The sequence below is a fragment of the Castor canadensis genome, chromosome 12 (genome assembly GCF_047511655.1).
Source record: "Castor canadensis chromosome 12, mCasCan1.hap1v2, whole genome shotgun sequence".
Taxonomy (NCBI): domain Eukaryota; kingdom Metazoa; phylum Chordata; class Mammalia; order Rodentia; family Castoridae; genus Castor; species Castor canadensis.
This window is the reverse complement of record NC_133397.1, coordinates 74,250,043-74,272,609: the sequence shown is the minus strand read 5'-3', so window position 1 is coordinate 74,272,609 and position 22,567 is coordinate 74,250,043. Positions and strand designations below refer to the sequence as shown.

Below are 22,567 nucleotides of genomic sequence, written 5' to 3'. Positions count from 1 at the left end.
AGGTATATTGTACGTTAGGCTGGAGACGTACAACCCTCATTGCTTCTTTTTTTTTTTTCATTTTTCTTTTATTATTCATATGTGCATACAAGGCTTGGTTCATTTCTCCCCCCTGCTCCCACCCCCTCCCTTACCACCCACTCTGCCCCCTCCCTCTCCCCCCACCTCAATACCCAGCAGAAACTATTTTGCCCTTATTTCTAATTTTGTTGTAGAGAGAGTATAAGCAATAATAGGAAGGGACAAGGGTTTTTGCTGGTTGAGATAAGGATAGCTATACAGGGCATTGACTCACATTGATTTCCTGTGCGTGGGTGTTACCTTCTAGGTTAATTCTTTTTGATCTAACCTTTTCTCTAGTACCTGTTCCCCTTTTCCTATTGGCCTCAGTTGCTTTAAGGTATCTGCTTTAATTTCTTTGCATTAAGGGCAACAAATGCTAGCTAGTTTTTTAGGTGTCTTACCTATCCTCACCCCTCCCTTGTGTGCTCTCGCTTTTATCATGTGCTTATAGTCCAATCCCCTTGTTGTGTTTGCCCTTGATCTAATGTCCACATATGAGGGAGAACATACGATTTTTGGTCTTTTGGGCCACGCTAACCTCACTCAGAATGATGTTCTCCAATTCCATCCATTTACCAGCGAATGATAACATTTCATTCTTCTTCGTGGCTGCATAATATTCCATTGTGTATAGATACCACATTTTCTTAATCCATTTGTCAGTGCTGGGGCATCTTGGCTGTTTCCATAACTTGGCTATTGTGAATAGTGCCGCAATAAACATGGATGTGCAGGTGCCTCTGGAGTAACAGTCTTTTGGGTATATCCCCAAGAGTGGTATTGCTGGATCAAATGGTAGATCGATGTCCAGCTTTTTAAGTAGCCTCCAAATTTTTTTCCAGAGTGTTGTACTAGTCTACATTCCCACCAACAGTGTAAGAGGGTTCCTTTTTCCCCGCATCCTCGCCAACACCTGTTGTTGGTGGTGTTGCTGATGATGGCTATTCTAACAGGGGTGAGGTGGAATCTTAGCATGGTTTTAATTTGCATTTCCTTTATTGCTAGAGATGGTGAGCATTTTTTCATGTGTTTTCTGGCCATTTGAATTTCTTCTTTTGAGAAAGTTCTGTTTAGTTCACATGCCCATTTCTTTATTGGTTCATTAGTTTTGGGAGAATTTAGTTTTTTAAGTTCCCTGTATATTCTGGTTATCAGTTCTTTGTCTGATGTATAGTTGGCAAATATTTTCTCCCACTCTGTGGGTGTTCTCTTCAGTTTAGAGACCATTTCTTTTGATGAACAGAAGCTTTTTAGTTTTATGAGGTCCCATTTATCTATGCTATTTCTTAGTTGCTGTGCTGCTGGGGTTTCATTGAGAAAGTTCTTACCTATACCTACTAACTCCAGAGTATTTCCTACTCTTTCTTGTATCAACTTAAGAGTTTGGGGTCTGATATTAAGATCCTTGATCCATTTTGAGTTAATCTTGGTATAGAGTGATATACATGGATCTAATTTCAGTTTTTTGCAGACTGCTAACCAGTTTTCCCAGCAGTTTTTGTTGAAGAGGCTGCTATTTCTCCATCGTATATTTTTAGCTCCTTTGTCAAAGATAAGTTGCTTATAGTTGTGTGGCTTCATATCTGGGTCCTCTATTCTGTTCCACTGGTCTTCATGTCTGTTTTTGTGCCAGTACCATGCTGTTTTTATTGTTATTGCTTTGTAATATAGTTTGAAGTCAGGTATTGTGATACCTCCTGCATTGTTCTTTTGACTGAGTACTGCCTTGGCTATTCGTGGCCTCTTGTGTTTCCATATAAATTTAATGGTAGATTTTTCAATCTCTTTAATGAATGTCATTGGAATTTTGATGGGAATTGCATTAAACATGTAGATTACTTTAGGGAGTATAGACATTTTTACTATGTTGATTCTACCAATCCATGAGCATGGGAGATCCCTCCACTTTCTATAGTCTTCCTCAATCTCTTTCTTCAGAAGTGTATAGTTTTCCTTGTAGAGGTCTTTCACATCTTTTGTTAGGTTTACACCTAGGTATTTGATTTTGTTTGAGGCTATTGTAAATGGAATTATTTTCATACATTCTTTTTCCGTTTGCTCATTGTTAGTGTATAGAAATGCTAATGATTTTTCTATGTTGATTTTATATCCTGCTACCTTGCTATAGCTATTGATGATGTCTAGAAGCTTCTGAGTAGAGTTTTTTGGGTCTTTAAGGTATAGGATCATGTCGTCTGCAAATAGGGATATTTTGACAGTTTCTTTACCTATTTGTATTCCTTTTATTCCTTCTTCTTGCCTAATTGCTCTGGCTAGGAATTCCAGTACTATGTTGAATAGGAGTGGAGATAGTGGGCATCCTTGTCTGGTTCCTGATTTTAGAGGGAATGGTTTTAGTTTTTCTCTGTTAAGTATAATGCTGGCTGTAGGTTCTTCTTTTTTCTATCTTGACTCTTTGCAGTTCTTTAAAACCTTGCTTCTAAAGTCTTCTTTAAAACCTTGCTTAAAACCTCTTTCCTTAGGCTCACACTGTCCCATGTTTGTTCTTAGCTTATCTTTAGCTTAATTGTTCTGAAAGTCTTTTGCTCCCAGGCTTGTACTGTCCCATCTCTCTTTAACTGTCTGAAAGCCTCGGTGTTCAAATTTGCAAACAGCCATTCCTACAACCTGCACATGCATGACTCTTAAGGTCTCGGTCCTTAGACTTGCACTGTGCACTGTCCCACGTTCTCTTTGGCTTTTCTTTAGCTTTAGCTTTCCTCAGGCCTATGTATGAAGTTCTTTCTCAGCTTTGCTTTCTGAAGCCTATGTTAAAGTTCTTGGTGCAGACTTTCTATCAACCCCTCTTTAGCATTTTCCCTTTAACGATTCTTTTCCCTTCAGCAATTTGTCCCTTCAAAAATTCTTTTCCCTTCCAAAAGCTTCCCACACCAAAAAGCCCAAAGTAAAGCCCCCAAAAGCCAAGAGCAAAAGCCCCAACCCTCCTTCAGTGGCCCTTTTATGAACAGCAGCAAACAGGGTGGAGTAGTGGCTCTTGGGGAGGGGCGTGACCTTTTAACAGGAGAAACCTGCATTCCTGCTTCTCTGAATCCAAACTTAGGAGAAGCAGCTGTTCTGCCTTTCCCTGTTTTGTGGCTGGGAGCTGTGCCTATCTCGGTGTACACATAAAAGCAAATGCATCTCACCTTGTTTGTGTCCAGTTCTCATAGGCTTTCATCTGCTCCCCACACTTGGTTGAATTTGTTACATCTTCAAGCATACCCTTGACTCCACAGGTTCTGTGATTCGTGTATCATTTCCTGCCTCTGGTGCTCAGTGCTCAGCATGACGACCGATAACAGTGATGAGACGTATATGCAATGGTCCTACGTTTTGGTTCACAGAACAGGTTACTTGCCAGATTTCTCCATCCTAAAGCATGAACTCTAGGAGTACATGGTCAGTGCTCACCTTGGAGTCTTGTTAGCTCAACAGACACATCTTAGGTTTGGCCATGATGCAAGGTCTAGGAACTCACCTCTGGACCTTTTCTACACAAATGATAGAATACTACTCTTCATTAACTTGAATTAAAGACAAAAGGCTCAGTCCACTGGGATTGAAGAAAGCTGAAGATCTTACGAGAGTTGAAAATTATTTCACCAAGGTCAAAGAAGCAGTGATAAAAAGCATTTCATTTTGAATTCATGGCAAGACTCATGCAGAGAGACTAGAAGAGCTGCTCATCTCTGAGATGGGTAAACAGATCCATGCTGGTAGCATATGTAAAGGCAGATAGATTCTGGGGAGAAAATAATGAAAGACTGTACTTGCGTGAAAGTTGGCACAACCACTTTCTCTCTTTCCTACAGTTTGTATGTGTTACTTACTTCTGAGTACTTCTGTAGAAGGTCTCATTCCTTTGAGCAATCTTTCTATATCATTTTACTTAAGATTTTGAAATTCTTTCATCAAACTCTTAGGGCTTGTTGTCTACTCATTTTTCATTGGATATTTCTCATCTTGTCCTGATCTCTGAAATTTGGTTTTGAGCATTTTAAGAGCCTCTTCCATATTGTTCTTTTTATTGTGGAGATGAATTTCCTGTTCTTTCTTCTCTACTTCCACCCCTCTGCATGCCTCCATTTCCATTTCTTCTATCCTACTCCTCTTGCCAAAAGTGGAACAGTTGTTACCCTGAGAATTCACAAGTGGATACCCACAGTTTGTAAGCATTGTTATTGTGCTTCTGAGGGCCATACTGCATGAAGGACTTACTCTGGTACATCTTGCTCCTGTGCGATAAGTGTACCCTGGTAGATTCTTCACATGGTAATGTTCTCTGTGTCTCTCATGATAAAGGACTGGGCATTTCTGTTTGGTGTTAGGGGATGGAGTTCTTTGGGTTAGAGGTGAGTGTGTGTGTATGTGTGAGTGTGTGCATGTGTATGTGTATTTACACAAAGGTGAAGACTTAATATGGAAGTCCAAGCTATGTCCTCCGAGTCAGCTTTTATCAAAGAGAACTGATGCCTTTAGCTTAACCTCATCATAATATAACTCGGACCCTTTCAAGAAATCCTACACGATGCATTTTTACAAAATGCATTTTTCCATTGCTGTTTCACATTGTGTAGATGAATGAATGAGCAAAAGAATGAACTACTGAAGAAACAAACCAAGGTGATCTTTAGAGTTGTATCTTAAAAAGTGATTTGAATGTTTGACAGTAATGGAAGAAGACATATTCCCTGTGTCTGGGAAGGGCTGGCCTGAGGCACATTTGTCAAATAGTTAGCCTGGTTGTCAAGGGCCCTATTTCCTGCACAGTCATCTAGTTTCCTAATCTTATCTTCAGGCTGTCCAGATTCTTCATGTTGTTTTTTTTCTATTAGTTTTCAGTTCAGGATTAACCCCCAGACACATTCTTTGTTCATCACTAAGATGAAATAAGTTCAATGCTTGAATAACTAGTATAGGAAATGCATTTTAGAGCCTTATGGGTAGGAGAGCTAGAGTGGAGTCCTCTGGGGGTGGGGATCCGTAGGGAGGAGGGGAGGGGGCAGGAAATGACTCCTTGGTTAAAGAGAGCTTCAGATATGTTCACTTTCCATCTATAGTAAAGGGAGGTTTTCCAGGGTCTGATGTAGGGCCATTAAAGTGGCTATGTGCCTAACATGGAGGATGGCTCATGCAGAGGAAAACATCACGTTTGTCTGGAGGAGCAATTAGGTTGTAAGTGTGGGCGTGAGGGCAGCGGCCTGTGTGGCATAACCTGGCAAGTAAAAAGGTCTTCTTAAAGAACTATTTCTCTGTTGTCCACCACAGTGCTGGAAATACCTATCCTTCTTATCTCTGTGGATTCAGGCATATTTTGCGAAAACCTTGTCACATAGGAATGGGAATCTACATTCATGAGCCCCCAGGAGACATGGGTATGGGCACCTTAATAAAGCACTGTTACCTGTAGTTGTTCCTAGGGGATGAAACAGAGGTGTGGTCAGTCTGGGCAGGCTAGAATGATGCCAGAGGGTGCCTATGTGGAGAATGAGGAGGGGACATGAGGTCTTTTGGAAGGAGTAAAGTGAAAAATTCTAAAGGAAGATATTTAAATAAAAAGTGGGCATCGAAGATAAACTTTTCTAAATCCAGAACTCTTCCAACATTTATTTTTTTCCTATGACTATTTTTATTTGGATTTAAATATTTGAGCAGTGGGTCAATAGCTCATCCTAAGGGGCAACTTTAATTAATGGCATATTAGATTATGTTAGAGTTTCCAAACTTGTTATCTGAGGCTTATCATAGGCATCCATCAGAGTAAATGCATCGACTGTCTATATGACCAAAATGAATGAGAAGATTAAAATCATTCTGTAATACCTACCTAGAAAGAAAATAGCTCTCTATATTGTGGTCTAGATTTCAACCTCTCTCATACTTATTTTCTGTGCAAGGAGAAGGGAGGAAGTGATTTATTTATTTTGTTGTGATAATTTTATGTGTCAACTTCACTGGGCTTAGAGATGCTCAGATAGCTGCTAAAATATTCCTTCTGAATTTCTGAGCGTGTTCATGAGGGTGCTTCTGGAAAAGTTTACCATTTGAGTCAGTACTCTGAGTAAAGAAGATTGTTCTCGCCAATGGTGGCAGGCACCATCCAAGCCACTAGGATTCTGAACACAACAAAAGGTGGAGGGGAAGTGAGTTCACAATGGTGAAGTTGGGCTATCCATCTTCTCCTGCCTCTAGACATCAGTGCTACTGGTTTTCAGGCCTCAGACCTGGGCTCACATCATTGTGTCCCCCTTCCTCCCACATTAGGGGACTTATGTACCTCAATAATGAATGAGTCAATTGTTATCTATCTATCATCTATCTATCTATCTATCATCTAATCTCTAGAGATACAGATGGTTCTGGTTCTCTGAGGAACCATGACAAATATACTTGTCATTTATGTACTTAGGGAGGTACCCATTATCTTCCCTTCAGCTGCATGAAGACATTTAAAAAACGAGCAGGGCACTGGTGGCTCATGTCTGTAATCATAGTTGGGAGGCTGAGATTGGGAGGATCGTGGTTTGAGGCCAGCCCAGGCAAAAAAGTTTGCAAGACTCCATCACAATGGAAAAAAGCTGAGTGTGGTAGTATGTGCCTGTCATTCCAGCGATGGTGGAAAGCTTAAGATAGGGGAATTACGGTTTACGCAAAAAAATAGAAAGGTGAAATGCTATCTCCAAAATAACAAGAGCAAAATGATCAAGCAGTAGAGCACCTGTGTAACAAGTATGAAACTGTGAGTGTTCAAACCCCAATACTAACCAAAAAAAAAAATCAAAAAAATTTAGCCTTATTTGAAAGCTGTGATGTGACATCCTTTTACTCTTCAATAGCCTTAATTAAAAGTCTTGTTTTTGTCAACAAGATATTCTGCTGCCATATTTCCCCAGTGAGTATGGATAAGCCTCCTTACTAGTTTTATTCTTCAGGTATCTAACCTTCTGCCATTGTTATTTCTCATGCCAATCAGTATATTAGCTGTAATAGACTAAGCTGTGTAACAAGCATACCCTGAAATTTCCATGGGAAGGACAAAGACTATTTTTTATTCATGAACAGTTGGTGTGGGTCAGCTAAGCTTCTCTTCAAAAAATGAGGTGCTGAATTAGTGTCACAATCTGCCATCATCACAGATGAACACAGGTGAAACTGAAAGAAGTATGTAGGCTATGAGGTCAGAGTGATATGCGTCAGAATTCCATGTACCAGCTCATTTTCTGAAAGGTAGATAACATCAGGGGGTTTTGAGGAGAATTCAGTCACATTCATAAAGCTTCAGGTTCCTTGCCTGACTCAGAGAGATACTTTTTCCCTTTACTTCCCATGTCTGGCTACATTAGATACAACATGTCCTGGACAATGGGAACATCATCCTAATCCAACTTGTTCCTTATATATCCTGAGTATACCATCTGCCAGCCGAAGTTTCAGGTTCATTCCTTTAATTTTTTTCCTTTGGATTACCTGTAGACTTAGCATTTACTAATATAAACAGGAATATCTCTGACCATCAGAAGGCTGAGTCAGAGAAAGAAGCTTATTGCTCTTTCTAATTAATCTGACTACTCCTTAGAGCAACTTTAACAAGCAGAGAGATGAAGCACTCCAATTATTTTTCTATAGTGCTCTAATCCTTTTACAATTGCTTTTCTCTGATGTATGATCCCCTACATCAGACACTAAAGAACAAATAAAAGCTTTGGCTCTACAAGCTTCTCATTCTCATTGAAGGTGGGCGGCGGGGAGAAACAAACCACCTAAACCTTTGATTCTCTCAACAGTGTGACTTCACTATTTAGTGCCTCGCATCACTGTGCTTGGTGTGTTTCCTGCAGGGGACCACCACTGATTATGGCATTTGGAATCCAAGACTGTTTTTTTTTCTGAGGAGAGAGAACAAGTTGAAGTGGGTGAGGATGGATATGGGAGGGGAAGGAGCAATGGTGAAGGAGGAAAACAGGTGGGAACACAGAAACAATGAAAGAGAAAAGGGCATAGAGAGGTGGAAGACTCACGGCAAACGACAAACCTCAGTTGCATTAGCTCATCAAACAACATAGCTGGGTGTGGAAACTAGCTAGAGATGAAAACCAAAACCATAGCTTTGAGTTTTGTAGGATTTGAGAATTAGTTTTGAGTCCTGGATCTGCCATTTTCTAGCTGTGTGCTTTTAACTGCCAGAATAACTATGTGAGATTAAAAAAAAAATGAAAGAACCAAGTGGAATCAAAGACTCCATACAAATATGAGTCATTTTTAGTTATTTTATAGAAACATAGTTAGATGCATATAGAGTTAGATTGAAAAATGGCAGGAGAGGCAAAGCTTATGCTCACTTAGGGAAGTTTTGGAATATGTACTTTATATATGACTGGTTTAGTGGAGTCTCAACTCATTGGGAGTATAAACAGGAAGCAGTTTTGTCATTCTGAATAATTGCTATCAGCTATGCACTGTCCAACTTTCTGCCTGTAAGTAAGATTCCTTATGGCCTCAGTCTGATTTCCAGATACATTTTGTTAACAAAGCTGTCTCCAGTAACTTCTATGAGATTCCCTCCTGATCATTTGAATAAGTAATTTTCATGCATAAGTCAAAACCACTTTCTCCCTTCCTAGTGTTTGGAGTTGGATCAGGAGCATGAAGTACACAGGTCAAGTTTCCCACTTATACTGGGATGCTATCACTCTTTCCTGGGCTGGCTTGTATCACTCATCTAGTTATCTGCTTGTGGGCCAGTGTGATTGGTTGCTGATGACAGACTTACTCCCAAATTTCTCCTTAAGCACTCATTGTATCTTTTCTGGGCCATGTCACATCTTCCAGTTGACCCTCAACTGGAGGCTTCGCAGTAGGGTCTTCTGCTCACAGTGCCTGTGCATCACATGGCTGAAACCAGCCAGTCCTTTGAGGAGATGGTCACCCCCAATAATGAACACATTCTAAACTTAAGCATGGGGAATTTTTAAACTTTTTCTTAGCTGGGTGTTTTGTATCAAAATTAGGAAAAGTGAGAAGGGGACCATATCTCTCTGGAGCTTAATATGTACATTGATATGTACATATTAAATTCTAGATCTATCTACCTGTCTATCCATCTACCTATCAATCTATTTAATATCATCTTTCATTTTAATCTAAAGCCTACCACAGAACACCTTGAAAGTTTAAACACATTTCATTTCAAATTTCTTTCATTGAAATTTTCCCTTTCAAGGACTGGTGAAGTGGCTTAAGTGGTAGAGTGCCTATCTGGCAAACACAAGGCCCTGAGTTCAAACCCCAGTACCACAAAAAAAGAAAAAGAAAAAGAAATTTTCCCTTTCATTTCATACAGAAGATAATTCTCATAATGCCATAGTTCCTCTTGTAAATTTTTGAAATTTTCATATGGCAACCAAGTGATGTTGAAAATTTTCAAAGATGAGGATGATGGAGAATTCTACATTGGAGATGTCATGAAATATATGACAGAATGTGGCCTGCAATCTGGAGGTTCCTTCTACTTAAAAGAACCTTAGCCTCAATGAAATAGGAACTTGTGGTTGGTGTTTGTGCTAAGCGATCAATTACAACTTCTTAATCAAGTTTATTGTGCCATAGGCTCACCTGTTCATTTTTGGAAGACCACCTGTGATGTTTCCTTGATTCTATCCTTGGGAACAGTTTCATGGATTCATATGACTTTAGAATCCTCTTTCCCTTGAGTGCAAACTTTATGCCAATATTTAATGCAAAACTCAGCAGGATTTATTTCACAAATGAGAGCAAGGCATTGACACCCCTAGGAAAGATCTATCCACTGCCTGCCTTTGGCTCTGTAGGCCTGAACTCACTGGTCTGTTTCTCATGTTTAGACCCAAGGCCATGAGAAAAGCTTCACTGAGGAATTCTTGCTGTAAACAGAATCCTAGGGAATGAATGCAAGCACAGCAACCAACTATAGGGAATGGCCCCTGCAGGGCTGCTACTTCATCTTTTTAAAAATTTGTGCCATGAGTTCTCTTCTGTGAATGCAATTCTGTCATGAAGGTTCTTCAGAGACTTCCAATCAATAAATTTATTTCATCCCAATCAGAGAGACTCTCAGAGTTGGAAGAAACCTTGAAAAGTGTGTGGCCTAGTGATCTGCCCTATATTTACTTCTTCCTCCAGTCTCCTGAAAATACCTCTCAGCATCTGTCTGAAGAGTGCCAGGAGTCAGCACATTCACAGACATGGAAAGTGCATCTTTATGAAGAACCTAAAGCTATCATCTGTCCTTTCCACCCTTCAAGCTTAAATATAGTCATTTTTCTCCCTTAAATGTCCTCTCCATTCTAGTCATTCCTTCTCACTTCATCTCTTTCTCATTTGATGAAAATTCAAGGCCTCCACCTTCTTGGTTGTTCCATTCATCTGTATTTTGCCTTAAGTGTCATTTCTAGATTAGAATCCAATATCACAGCTGTGGCCTGATTAAGCCCAGGGTAAAGCAGAATTACATCTCTTGTTCGCTAAAACCTCTATGTTTCATTGACCCTCCTCTCTATCTTTTCCAGATGCTAAGTCAAATCTACCTTGCAATGGTACAGTTGAATTCTGGATCCAAGGACAAGATTTTATATTTGTTGACACTACATTTTATACTCTTGAATCTCTTGTAAATATTTTCTTATTTATTATATGAACTACCCTACCTGCCTACTTTATACTTATAATTCTTGAGCTTTGAAAACAATTTTATTTTCTCTTTAATTAATAACATAGTTTTACATAACGTTTTCTCCTTGGGGTTTGTGATAATTTCTAAAATTTTGTTCTTGTGAGGATCAATTTACATTCCTCCTTCCTCTTCACTCACCCAAGAGAGAGACTGTTGGCAGATTTAGAACAATTTTTATATTGAAAAATGTGCCCCTGATGTCACATGTCCTTCTATTTATACTTCTAAGATATATTATTCATTCTTTTTTTTTAAATTTTGGTACTGGGGTTTGAACTGAGGGCCTTCACCTTGAACCACTCCACCAGCCCTATTTTTGTTATGGGATTTTAGAGATAAGGTCTTGTGAACTATTTCCCTGGGCTGGCTTTGAACCACAGTCTTACTGATCTCTGCCTCCTGAGTAGCTAGGATTACAGGTATGAGCCACTGGTGCTCAACAATTATTCATTCCTTTAATTCAAGAAGTTAAATACTACTTGTTTGATACTATCTTTTTTTTTTAATATGGAATGCTTCACGAATTTTCATGCCATCCTTGCACAGGGGCTATTGCTACTGTTCTCTGCATTGTTCCAATTTTAGTATATGTGCTGCTGAATTGAGCACATCTTTATTTCATATATGTTCTTAAGGTTTAAACATTTCTTCTGTTTTGTTTAATTTTAACAAATAGTTGTGGTGATGTTTTCTGTTATTTCCTCCATATCTTTCTTCCACTATCTTCCAAAATGCTTTTTGTAGGTGATTTTGTCCTCTTGATCAATTCTCAGGGCTCTCTATGTGATTCTTATCTTTCATTGTGGCCTTAGTCATGGAACTTGTTTCATCATTCCTTGGTCTTTTTGTGCTTTTAATTCTAATATCCTGGTTTCTATTTGGCTGCACAAGGTGTTCATTTACTCTTTTTCTCTTTATTTATTTAAGTGTTAAGCTACATCTTAACATTCAGTTCATTTCAGCACACAGTCTTCTAAGGCATCATACCAAAAGTGGGCCTATCTCTTCCTACAGTATCTGTATTTCATCCATTTTTATATCCTCTATTGGTCTTTTATGTCTGCTTTAGACTTTCCATGTCTTGTTAAAGAAATTACCAAGACCCCTTCCTTCCTCCCTCCTTCCTTCCATCTCCCTCCTTCCCCTGCTCCTCCTCTTTCTCTCTTTCTCCCCCTTTCCTTTTCTCTTTGTAGTCATGTCTGTGTATGTAATTTTTTTTTTCTGTTAGGGTCTAAAAAAAAATCCTTTTCAGAATAGCTGATGGCTAAGCCCACACATTCAATTTGCTTTGCAGCTCTACTGGAGACAGTAAGTGCTTGCTTATATATTTGCGGTCTTTGATATTTCCCCAATTTTCTTGCAAGTAAGATGGCTTTATGAAAGGTTCTGTTCACACAGGTGTCACTTCCATGCTAAGAGTAGTTCAGTATCCCCTGGACCTTCCCTATCCTTTTTTTTTCTATGCCATCTGTTTTAGATAGGTCTTCCATGTGACAAAGAAGCCACAAGTTGTTAGGGCCATAGATGGAGTCTGCCTTAGTCTCTAAATTTTAGTTAGAGGAGAATAATCCAGTGTACATCAGACTGTATCATGAGTGAGAAATTAACTTCTGTTTTTATAAGTCACTAAAATATGGGATTTACTTGTTACCTCAGCTTAGTCTGACATAGCCTGACCAAAATAGCAGTCATCCAACACCATGACACAGATGATTCCAACTCTGATAGGCAAGCTAGGAGATTGCTTGGAGCTCATGGCACTCTTGGCATGTGAGGAACAAGAATATAGAGCTGTTAGTGAGTCAGAGTTTGCATTAGTGGTGGTAAGCTTTCTAGGCATCTTGATTTTAAATGTTTTCTAGACCTTTTTTAAAAAGCTTCTCTTTCTTCTTATTCTTTTTGAAAGATTGTCTCTGATTTTAGGTTCAACTAACAGTTAAAAAAAAAATCTAGAGAAACCAGTTTGCTTTCCCAAGCCTTTACCAAAGCCCCGATGGTGTAGACTCTGTCCCACTAACTCAGCAATGTCATTTTCAGGATGCTGGAGGCTCCTGTTTAGGTATATGGCCAAATATACTTGACAGCTGCCTTCACTACACTGGGCTACAACAACTGAAAATCTGCCCAGAGAAGAACTAGGCAGATTTTTGGCTTCAGGGTAATCCTGAGGCAGCTCACAACTTTGCTTCCCCACATGTCTGCAACAGAAGGTGTACAGAAGAGATGATCAAGTGCTGCTTCCTAGGTGATTTTGTGCCGCTTGGGCCATGATATGACAGAGAAAGGCTTTAGTGATGTTTCAAAAATGTACATTGTTCTTCATCTCTTGCAATCAAAATCTTTCTGAGGCAAGGGGCTCTCCTCAGAGGATGGAAGCCAAAGCCTATGGGTTTGATTTCAAATATAACTATTGACAGGTATGGCAGATAGAACTATGTCTTCTTTGGAGGCCCTAAATGTGGTCCATATAGTCAACTTTGACTTGAGGATCAGCTCTCCAGATTAGAATCACCTCAAATCACCTTAAGTTAACAATTTGCAGTAACAGTGACAAAACTTTTAGAGACCATGGACTGTTAAGGAGATACTATCAAGTTTTATTCTCTCTTATTAAAGAAGGTAGATGCACAGTTCTAAAAATAGTGCTTTCTGCTATTGGCATCAAGACTAGTCTCTTTTATTAAAATGTAATGATATTTTCTTAGGCAGGGATTCAGCACCAGTGATGACTTTCAGCAGCCTCTTCCCTTTGATCGTTATAATTGAATAATTATCATATACATTTGAATGTTCTACTTATGCTAATGTATTGGTTATAGAGAATGACACAACAGTGTCCAGATTATGCTGGCTGCATTAAAAATAGGAAAAAGGCCACACTGAGAAAATTTAATTTCATTATTTTTATAATTATTTCCTCTTCATTAGTGCTCCGTGAGATCATCATATTCAAAACTGGTGTTTCTTGAACACAATTGCTCTTTCTTGGGCTATCTCATCATCTACAAAGCCCTCAAGGTGGGTAAACATTTAGTATCAACCTTCCCTATATTTTAAAATTAGGATCAGTTTCATCTCTAGGTAAAAGAAGCATATGCTAAATAAGTGAGAAGTTTATTTCTCACTGACATTTAAGTGTGAAGACAGGCTGGTTGTCCAGGACTGGCATGGCACCTTTGTTCCACAAGTTGTGAGCAATCTAAGCTTCCTCTAACTTGTTGATCACTCTTTGTGCCTTCTGTTCCTAATATCAACCAAGACTCAAGGTGGCTGTACAAGCTCCAACCATCAGGTTTGCATTTTAGGTCAGGAGAAGCAGAAAGGGTTGTGACAAGAGGTATATGCAAACTGACTTTTTTTTTTTGAAACAGGTTCTTACTACCTAGTGCAGTCTAGCCTCAAACTCACCATCCTCTTGCCTCAGCTTACTGTGTGTTGGGACTATAAGAATGCATCACCACATCAGGTTGCCAACTGGCTTTTAAGGATGGTCCCTGAAGCTAAAAAGAGTTGAAGAGTGTGGGGGCAGAGAGGGAGGTTGAGTTTGATCAGCTCATGCCATATGCATGTATGGAAATAGCACACTAAACTCCATTCATATGCACAATTCATACATGGTAACAAAAATTTGAAAAAGTTGTCCCTGGGTGTGTATGAGTACTGCATATTTAGATCTCATCCCTTCATTAGCCAGATTGTAGGCATCTGGCACTACATAATTGCAAAGGAGACTGAGCAACTTAGTTTTGCTCCCCTCTCCCCACTGGTGCAGTCGTGAACTGAGCTAAGAAATCTAGGGTTTCACTCAAGGCAGAACATTTATTGGCAGCCATCCTGCAGTCTCAGCTCCACTGTTGTCAAACACTTGAATGAACAAGAGGGACATGGGATAAAACTTCTTTGAGGAGCCTTCTAGATGAGCCTGATAGATGGTCCTTCAGATTTGCACTGACTCATGGCCTTGATTTTGACCCTGTATTTCTTATGTAGCCTATTCATATTCTTTAAGACCATAAAGCTTTATATAAATGCAAATGTTCTCTAGGAATATTAATGGATGAACTAGTATGTTGTAGTACAAGAGTCCAGAAGTAAAAATTAGATACAACCACCTTTAATTCTGGCTCTGTGACTTGTTACATGAGTGAATGTGAGAATGAGTATGAATACACTGAGTTTTCTTATCTATGAAATTAGTCACAATAATTCTTTCCATGCTTTACCTATGTGTGCTAAATGGTATGATGTTTGCAAAGCTGATGATTAAAAGCAATTCCTTCTTTGTCTTTCTCTACTAACCATGTACACAAGAGCTCCAATTAGATTTTTACATTGGTAATTAGACTCTTAGAGCACTGGTCCATAATCAGATATAGCTAGTGATGTTTAAGTTTTGACAAAGGATGGTCAAAATAATTATGGGGAACAGATGGGATTTTCTGAAAAGATCAGTGGCATTCCTCTGGGCAGCATGAGGCAGGATCGAACTCCCAACTAAATCTAGGACATGTTTCTTTTGACATGCTGCTGTGATGATTTTGTGCATTTTGTGCATTTTGTGGTACTATAAACACAAACCACAAAACTCACCCTCTGAAAAGTGTCAGTTGGGCAAAACAACTATTTGGAATGAACCTCAGATTGTCTTTGGACAATGGGGTGAGTGTCTAGAGTGAGGGTGAGATTCAAAGATGGAATAAGTATCAGGGATAACAGTTGTAAAATTTTGTATAATAAAGAAAAACTGCAGTTTTACATTTTATCTTGGGTGTTTTTAAGCACCAACATAACCTCATCATGTCAAAGAGTTCTGCTTAAAAATCCTGTCTTAGTTCATCATAGACAATCCTGCCTTGGAAAAGGACTTAACCACTTAGGAGGGATTCAGTCTTTTAGACCTTCAGGACATCATCAGCATAGTAGGGGACAAACGGTGGACCTAAAGATCCCTTCCTAGGAATGGAGAGCAGTCTGCCTGCTGCTTTCCCCAGTCATGTGCATTGGTAGTGTTTCTCTGCTTTTGAACTTGTGCAATGGTGTGGCTGAGATTTAGTGTAGAGCAGCCTTGAGTAGTTTTTTTCCCCATAAAAAATTGCTGCTGTCTTCTCCCTGCTTCACTGCTGCTGGCTCACTGCTGTATGGGAGTGTAGCCAGGCAACAATGCAGTAACTGGGCCTTTCAGGACTGTGTAAATCCTTTGCTTGATAAATGAGGAGCATGGGGACAAGATAAGAAAAGCACCTGACTCACATTAGAGTAGGCACTCAGAGAAATTCTGCTCAGGAGAGTATTTTTCTGGACCTTAGAATTTTGTGTCATATTATGTTTAAAGTCTTTCTGTCTGAAGTGTTTAAAAAATTAAGAGAAAAGCAAAAATAAAAATCAAATAAATGTGGCTGTATGTCTTACCTTTGTTATAATGCAATGGTGATACTCTTGGTGTCAGCTTTGCTGTCTCTAAATAGGGATCTAAGAAGATGTATGGTATTCTTTTAAAATTACTGAGACATGACACCATACTTACGGCAACTACTGAGAAAGCAGTAGAGTGAGGATTTTGGGAAAGAAAGAAGTTGCACTGTCAGTGCCTACCTACATGTGTAACAAACAGTTCTTGGATCGGAGAGCTCAGTGCCAGTGTTATGCATCATAATTGTGGCATGTAGATAAAACGTTATGGTAACAAAAAGTCATGTGACTTTTATGTGCAGAAATAAAAGTGAGCTACTGTCTGCTATAAATTGGGGTGCAGTCATCGTGGGAGGCAAATGTTAGGTCAAGAAATAAAATCTGCATAAGATAGGACCACAGTTTTATAAGTTTAAATCTTTTGTGGAAGTTGACCTTAAAGGAATATGTGGATTAGGTCTAGAACTTTGAAACTAGCTGTATTAATTTGTAGAATTCAATATACACACATTGTCTTCAACAGAAATAAAATCTGTTTGTTTTTCTTTCTTGTTTTGCTTTAATTGAGGAACCACTTTGTGCTAGAACTGAATTTAAATATATTAAAAATCCAAAGACATAAAACACCCAAAACATATCTTAGGTCAATTGAAAATTTCATTTGGTTATTGCTTGAGAAAATCAAACCATCAAATATTCACATGAACAAATTTCATTATTGGATAGTGGGACAGGAGCAAATTTTGCATCCTACTACCATGACCTTTTAAAAACGTTGAAAAAAATTAAAACTATACGTGCTTTTCTTTAAAATTCATTTGCCTCTAAAGTACCTTTGCAGCATTTAGATTTTCATTTATTATCATATGGCACATTTTGTATGGCAAATATTAGCTTAAATCCCGACAGATTTCTTATTTCTCTAGTATTTGATTTCATTTTGGGATTTCTTGTTGGTTTTAATTGAAAGCTTCATTGAGTAAATACGCTGGACTCTCAAGTCTACACTCATCAATTCATGGAGGGCACAGCTCACTTGTGCCCTGGGATGGCATGTTTATTGATTGCCATGCTGAGGATTTAGGCAGGCACTCTCACAGGATGGGGACAGAGGAACATACTTATAGAAGAAAGGAAAGAAATCTGGAAGTTGATAACGTGCCTCTTTTTATAAAATGCTTGCATGAGTCAAGGAAATCCGGAGGCTTAGACTTATTTTTAATATGACTTCATTTGATTTAAATGGAAGAGCTATGTATAGCTTCTGATCAAATACCAAGTTAATTTTTATTAAAAAAATCACTGGTTTATTAAACAACTTAAACAAAACAAAAACAAAACAAAAAGCAGTCATTGGAACTGGGAGAGCAAAATCATGAGAGAAAGTTGAATGTCTTCACAATAACTCTTTGAGCAGTCAAAACTAATGAGAGGCTGCCTTAGTTTTGTTCTTGGTGGTATTTCTTAATACCCTCTTTCTCCCCAGGCTAGAAATTTCACATTTATTTACAGGCTACTTAGGGTTTACATTCATACACCTTAGGGTTTGGTATTTGGTGCTACATTACTTTTTCTTTATGTTTACCTCAAACCCATGGAACTGATTCATAAAATACTGCTAATAGAACACAGGCAAATGCAAGAAAGGAAGAAGTTGGCCTAACACTGTGCAGCAGGAATTGGGGTTGTTCTGTATGGGAGCTAAATGTGTCCATATGGCAGGTTGGGTCTTTCCCAAAAGGGTGGGAAAAGAATTTGAAGAACTTGGGCTAAAGGCTTTGGGCATTTCCTAAAACGGATGAAAGATGCCTAATATATCTTCCAGCTTCGGTCTGCTTTTGTTGCTTTACTTTGTTTTGTGTTTGGTGCACAAATTCCTATCATATAGTGGACATGGTCATGGACAAAGACATGCTTGCCCACAAAACTTTTTTTCTTCTAGTTATGCCCATGGGTCTCAGAATGCTGGACTGAAATGACCATGAGACTTATCATGGAGGTAGGTCTCTCTTCCAAAGACTACCAGCCTGATTCTGGATGGTCTTTGGTAGAGAGAAATCCATTTTTCATGATTTTCATGTTTCCCTAGAAGGAGACCTATACTTTCCTACCTGTAGAATAGGGGCAATATTGCAGTGATGTTTCTGCCTCTTTGTGTAAACTCTTTTATTAAGTCCTTCCCCCAGGAAAAGAAAAGATTTATTTTATTAGTGAAATTGGTGAAAAACTAATTTCTGTTTAATCCCACTACCTAGGCAATGTGGCTAATGCATTGAAGACAGTGTTTTCCCATCTCTCATTTTTTTTTCTCCTGGGGTTTGAACTCAGAACTTTGCACTTGCAAAGCAGATGCTCTACTGACAGCCATACCCCCAACCCCTTTCATACTTTTGAAGTCTCCACTTGGCTTAGTAGGCTTCACCCTGCACTTAAGGCTTTCATTTGTAAGGATGATGCTTTGATCTCAATTTCATCATTAGGTCTTTGTGTTTATAAACTTTCCTTTTCATCAGGGAGAGAAGGGGAGTCATTGGTCCTCCCTGGTACCCACTGCCCAGGTGCTGCCTGATGGCTGCCTGAGTCTCATCCTTGTGGGGACCTTTCTAAGCCTAACCTGCAGTGGTTCTGAACCAGGAAGTCATCAAAATCACCTGGGCCAATAGGTAAAAATGCATATTCCTCGTACCTACTCCTGGAGTGGGGTATAGGACTCTGTATTTTGAATCAATCCTGCAGGTGTCTATAATCATAAACCAAGTTTTGAGAAACACCTTTTAAGGCTTTTCCCAATATCCCTCTTCTACAGTTAAAACTTACCTTTCTTAGCTTTTAGGTTGCTGTTTGAGAATTGATCAATGATTCACTCTTGTGGGGATTAATGGTTTAATATATGACTGCTCAAAAAGAAGGTATTTGTACATGTTAACAAAGACCTGTGGACTTAATCTGGAATTAGAAAAAGGATATCATTTCAGACTATGTGCTAGCTTGTGAGGTAGACGATGAGTGGTAGGGCTGTTGAAGTATTCATTACTCCTGCAGAGTTAACACAGGCCCTTAGAGTGTATCTCAGGGTGACAGTCTTTTCTGTCCATGCTGCTGGACTAAGAATGAGAGAGTTGATGAAATGTAAATTCAGATACACTTGGGAACCAGTAGTTCCTCCTTTTGGATAGATTAGTATGGAGTAGGAAATATAGGTGACAGGCCAGGGTTTGTCATACAGGTGACATTCATAAATTATCAGATCCTAAAATTCACATTCTAACAGGATTATTTTAAATAAGCTTCACTTTCTTTGGGTTCATAATGTCTAGTTCTTTCATCTTAAGCATTCATGTTTGATAAAAATGATTCCTCATGTAAATTCATGTATTGTAATTCAGTCCTTCCTAAACTCCCTTGATACAGAGCTACAAAATGTTACTTTTCGTTTTCCTCTTGAGGAAGGTGCTAAAAATGCAATAGTGCCTTATGGTATATAAATTCATCCAAAACTTTTGAAACAAATTTTTCTACTTTTTAGAAGCTTTTCCTCTTCTATAACTTATATTTCACCTGCCTAAAAAATTATTGTTCAGTTTTGAAATTGTGTGTGTATTTGAGAACTGGATTCAATCAAAGTTACCCTGCTTACCTCCTCTGCTTTTCCTGAACAGTTTGTCCTGCATGAATTCTAGGCATCTTACTTCTTTTCATAGGATAAGAACGTACCTCCAGAGTAGCCGTCCCTTCCTGGTTAACCCATGGTTCTGCCAATCTGGAATTATGGCACTGGCAAGGATGCTAGGGATGACTGGAGTGAGAGTTGGTTATTGAACTTTCTGATACTGATTTCAGAATTACAAGAGTATATAGTTTATCTTTCTTTGGTAATAGTAAGCTAAAATTAACAGTGATATGCCAGTTATGGTGAATTAATCTTATAAATATTTGCTTTATAGATTGATGATTAGACTAATGTCTTCTAGGAATTTGGAGAGACCAAGAGAGAAGAGTTCTGGGTGGCTTGCCTTGCTGCAGATTAAAAAGCAGATGGACTGAATCTGCATGCTAAGTGGTTCTCTCTGTTCCTGTCACACAATCGGTGCATTTCAGGGCTTTACTTTTTAGATAGTCTATGCCTGGTAAATGGAGCTGCTCAGCCTGGGAACCAGCAATATTGCATCTTATCGGTGACATGTGTGCTGGAGATGGTCTGGCTGAATTAGTAGTTGCTATGGGACAGTGAGTGAGGAATTCAGCTTCAGGAAGTAAGCAGAACAGAAGGCCCTGAGTTTGCCTGGAGTTATGTCTAATCTGATTTGGGACCAACAGTGAAATACTTTCATGCCCACTAAATCCTACCCTTAGAAATTCAGTTCTTTGAGATAATATACCATACTCTAGGAATCCTGTGTTAAAATATAAAGAAGATACCCTTCTTAGGGTGTCTAGTCATTTTTATTAATCCAAACAAATGAACGATAGTTATTCATCAGATATTGCTAGCATGTTGAGGGCTGTGGCAAAATATTGGAAAGCTTGAGGCTAAGCATGTGATGACCAATATTATTCCCTACTAGGATGTCCATATTGGTCTTGTGGTACATTTGACTACAGTAGGCTACAGTAGGCAATGTGAATGTGGTTGCCTTGTATCTCACCTGGAGACCTGACACTTAGAATGGGGTCCCAAAATGTCCAGGATCTCAGCTGGATAATCCTCATTTATAAATAGTTTTCTTACTTCTTGAGAAGTCTGTGCTCCACTCTAATGCATCTCTGCTGCTTGAATTCATGCTTCCTCTCATGCAACTTTATTTCTGTTTTATAAGTGTTTGGATGCCATAGTAAATTGCTGTCTGACCACCTTTATGAATTTGATTTAAATTGAAAAATGTTTATGTTCCCTCCTTTTTTGACACTGAGCATAAACATCTCTAGCACTGCTCCCTATGCTATAATCATTTTATTTTATTTTTTCTTTATTGTTGTGCTGGGTGGGGGTAGATTGTGGCATTTACAAAGTTTCTTACAATTCATCAGCTATACCATACTTGGGTTCACCCCTCCTCTATAGCTTTCCTTCATGCCCTCTCCCCCAATTCCCATCATCATTTTATTTATTTTATTTGAAATTCATGCATACATTCCATTTATTCCCAGTGGTTATTCTGTCCATGGGTGGATGGTACAGATACTGAAATGATCTAGGGGACAGTCATATTGATGAGCATGGAATGTGTTTTTCCATGCATTCAGTTTTTGAGACATGTATCTGTGATAGATAATATATGGTTAAACTTAATGAAAAGAAATTTGAAAAGTTTGTTCTAGATTCCATAGTTTTGTCCATATACCTATTATCCTGGTGATTTTTTAAATTGTTTGTACATTTATTCATATATGTATACATTGTTTGGGCCATCTCTCCTCCTGTCCCCCACCCCTTCTCCCTATACCTCCCTCACTTCCAGGCAGAACCTGTTCTGCCCTGTTCTCCTATTTTGTTGAAGAGAAAACATAGAGATAAGAAAGACATAGCATTTTTGATACCTTAAGATAAAGATAGCTATACAGAGAGATTCCTAGTGTTGCTTCCATGCACCTGTGTATTACAACCCAAATTGGTTCATCTCTACCAGACCTCTTCACTACTTCCTAGTCACCGTCTCATAGTGACCTCTATCAGTTTAAGATTACTTTATTAGCTTCTCTACAGTGGGCACATCAAATGCTTTAAAGTTTTAGGTTTCCTTCCCTTTCCCTATTCCTCCTGTATATGTTCTCCCCTTAGTATGTGACTCATGTCCAATAATATTACTGCATTTTTTAGGTCTATAATCCATATATCCCATCATCATTTTAAAGGAATAATTTAGCTTAAGAGATTGACTTGCAGAAATTGCTGGTTTCTGAAAACTTTCTTTTTAAAAAATTTAGGTTTTTTTATATTTTCATATACTAATAATAAGGGATTTTATTGTAATAATCCCATACATGTACACTGTGTACTTTGAAAAAATTCACCCCATACATTATATTCCCATTTTATCCCCTCCTCCTTTTCAAACAGTGTTTTGTGAGTTTCATTATGCTTCTTTTTATATATAGCTATTTGTCCTCTTCACCCCTCAGTATTCTTTCCTTTCCTCCTTCCTTGAAGAAAACTTTCTTTGTTAAATCACCTAAAAGTGACCTTAAAACATTAGTTCAGTAATTAATATATCCTTCCATTTTCCTAGTTTCTTGCTTGTAAAAATAGGTGTAAGCCTTGCTTTTGATATGTGGGTCAATGAGAGGCTGAATTTTCCATTTATTCTTAACTGCAGATCTTTCATCCCAAGTCTTTGGCTCTAGATATGCTTGGTCATTCTGCTTAATGTTTTGTAATTTCATCTTTAT

General features: G+C 38.6%; 1 long non-coding RNA gene and 1 other non-coding gene across 2 annotated transcripts in view; one reads left to right on the top strand and one right to left on the bottom strand.

Moving 5' to 3' along the window:
• The window catches only part of LOC141415049 (uncharacterized), a 320,350-nt gene that overhangs the window by 53,695 nt on the left and 244,088 nt on the right, over window positions 1–22,567 (top strand). The gene's annotated exons all lie outside the window — the stretch shown is intronic.
• LOC141415190 (U6 spliceosomal RNA) lies at window positions 11,273–11,380 on the bottom strand. The gene has a single exon (XR_012440205.1). It is a non-coding gene; the product is annotated as a U6 spliceosomal RNA (small nuclear RNA).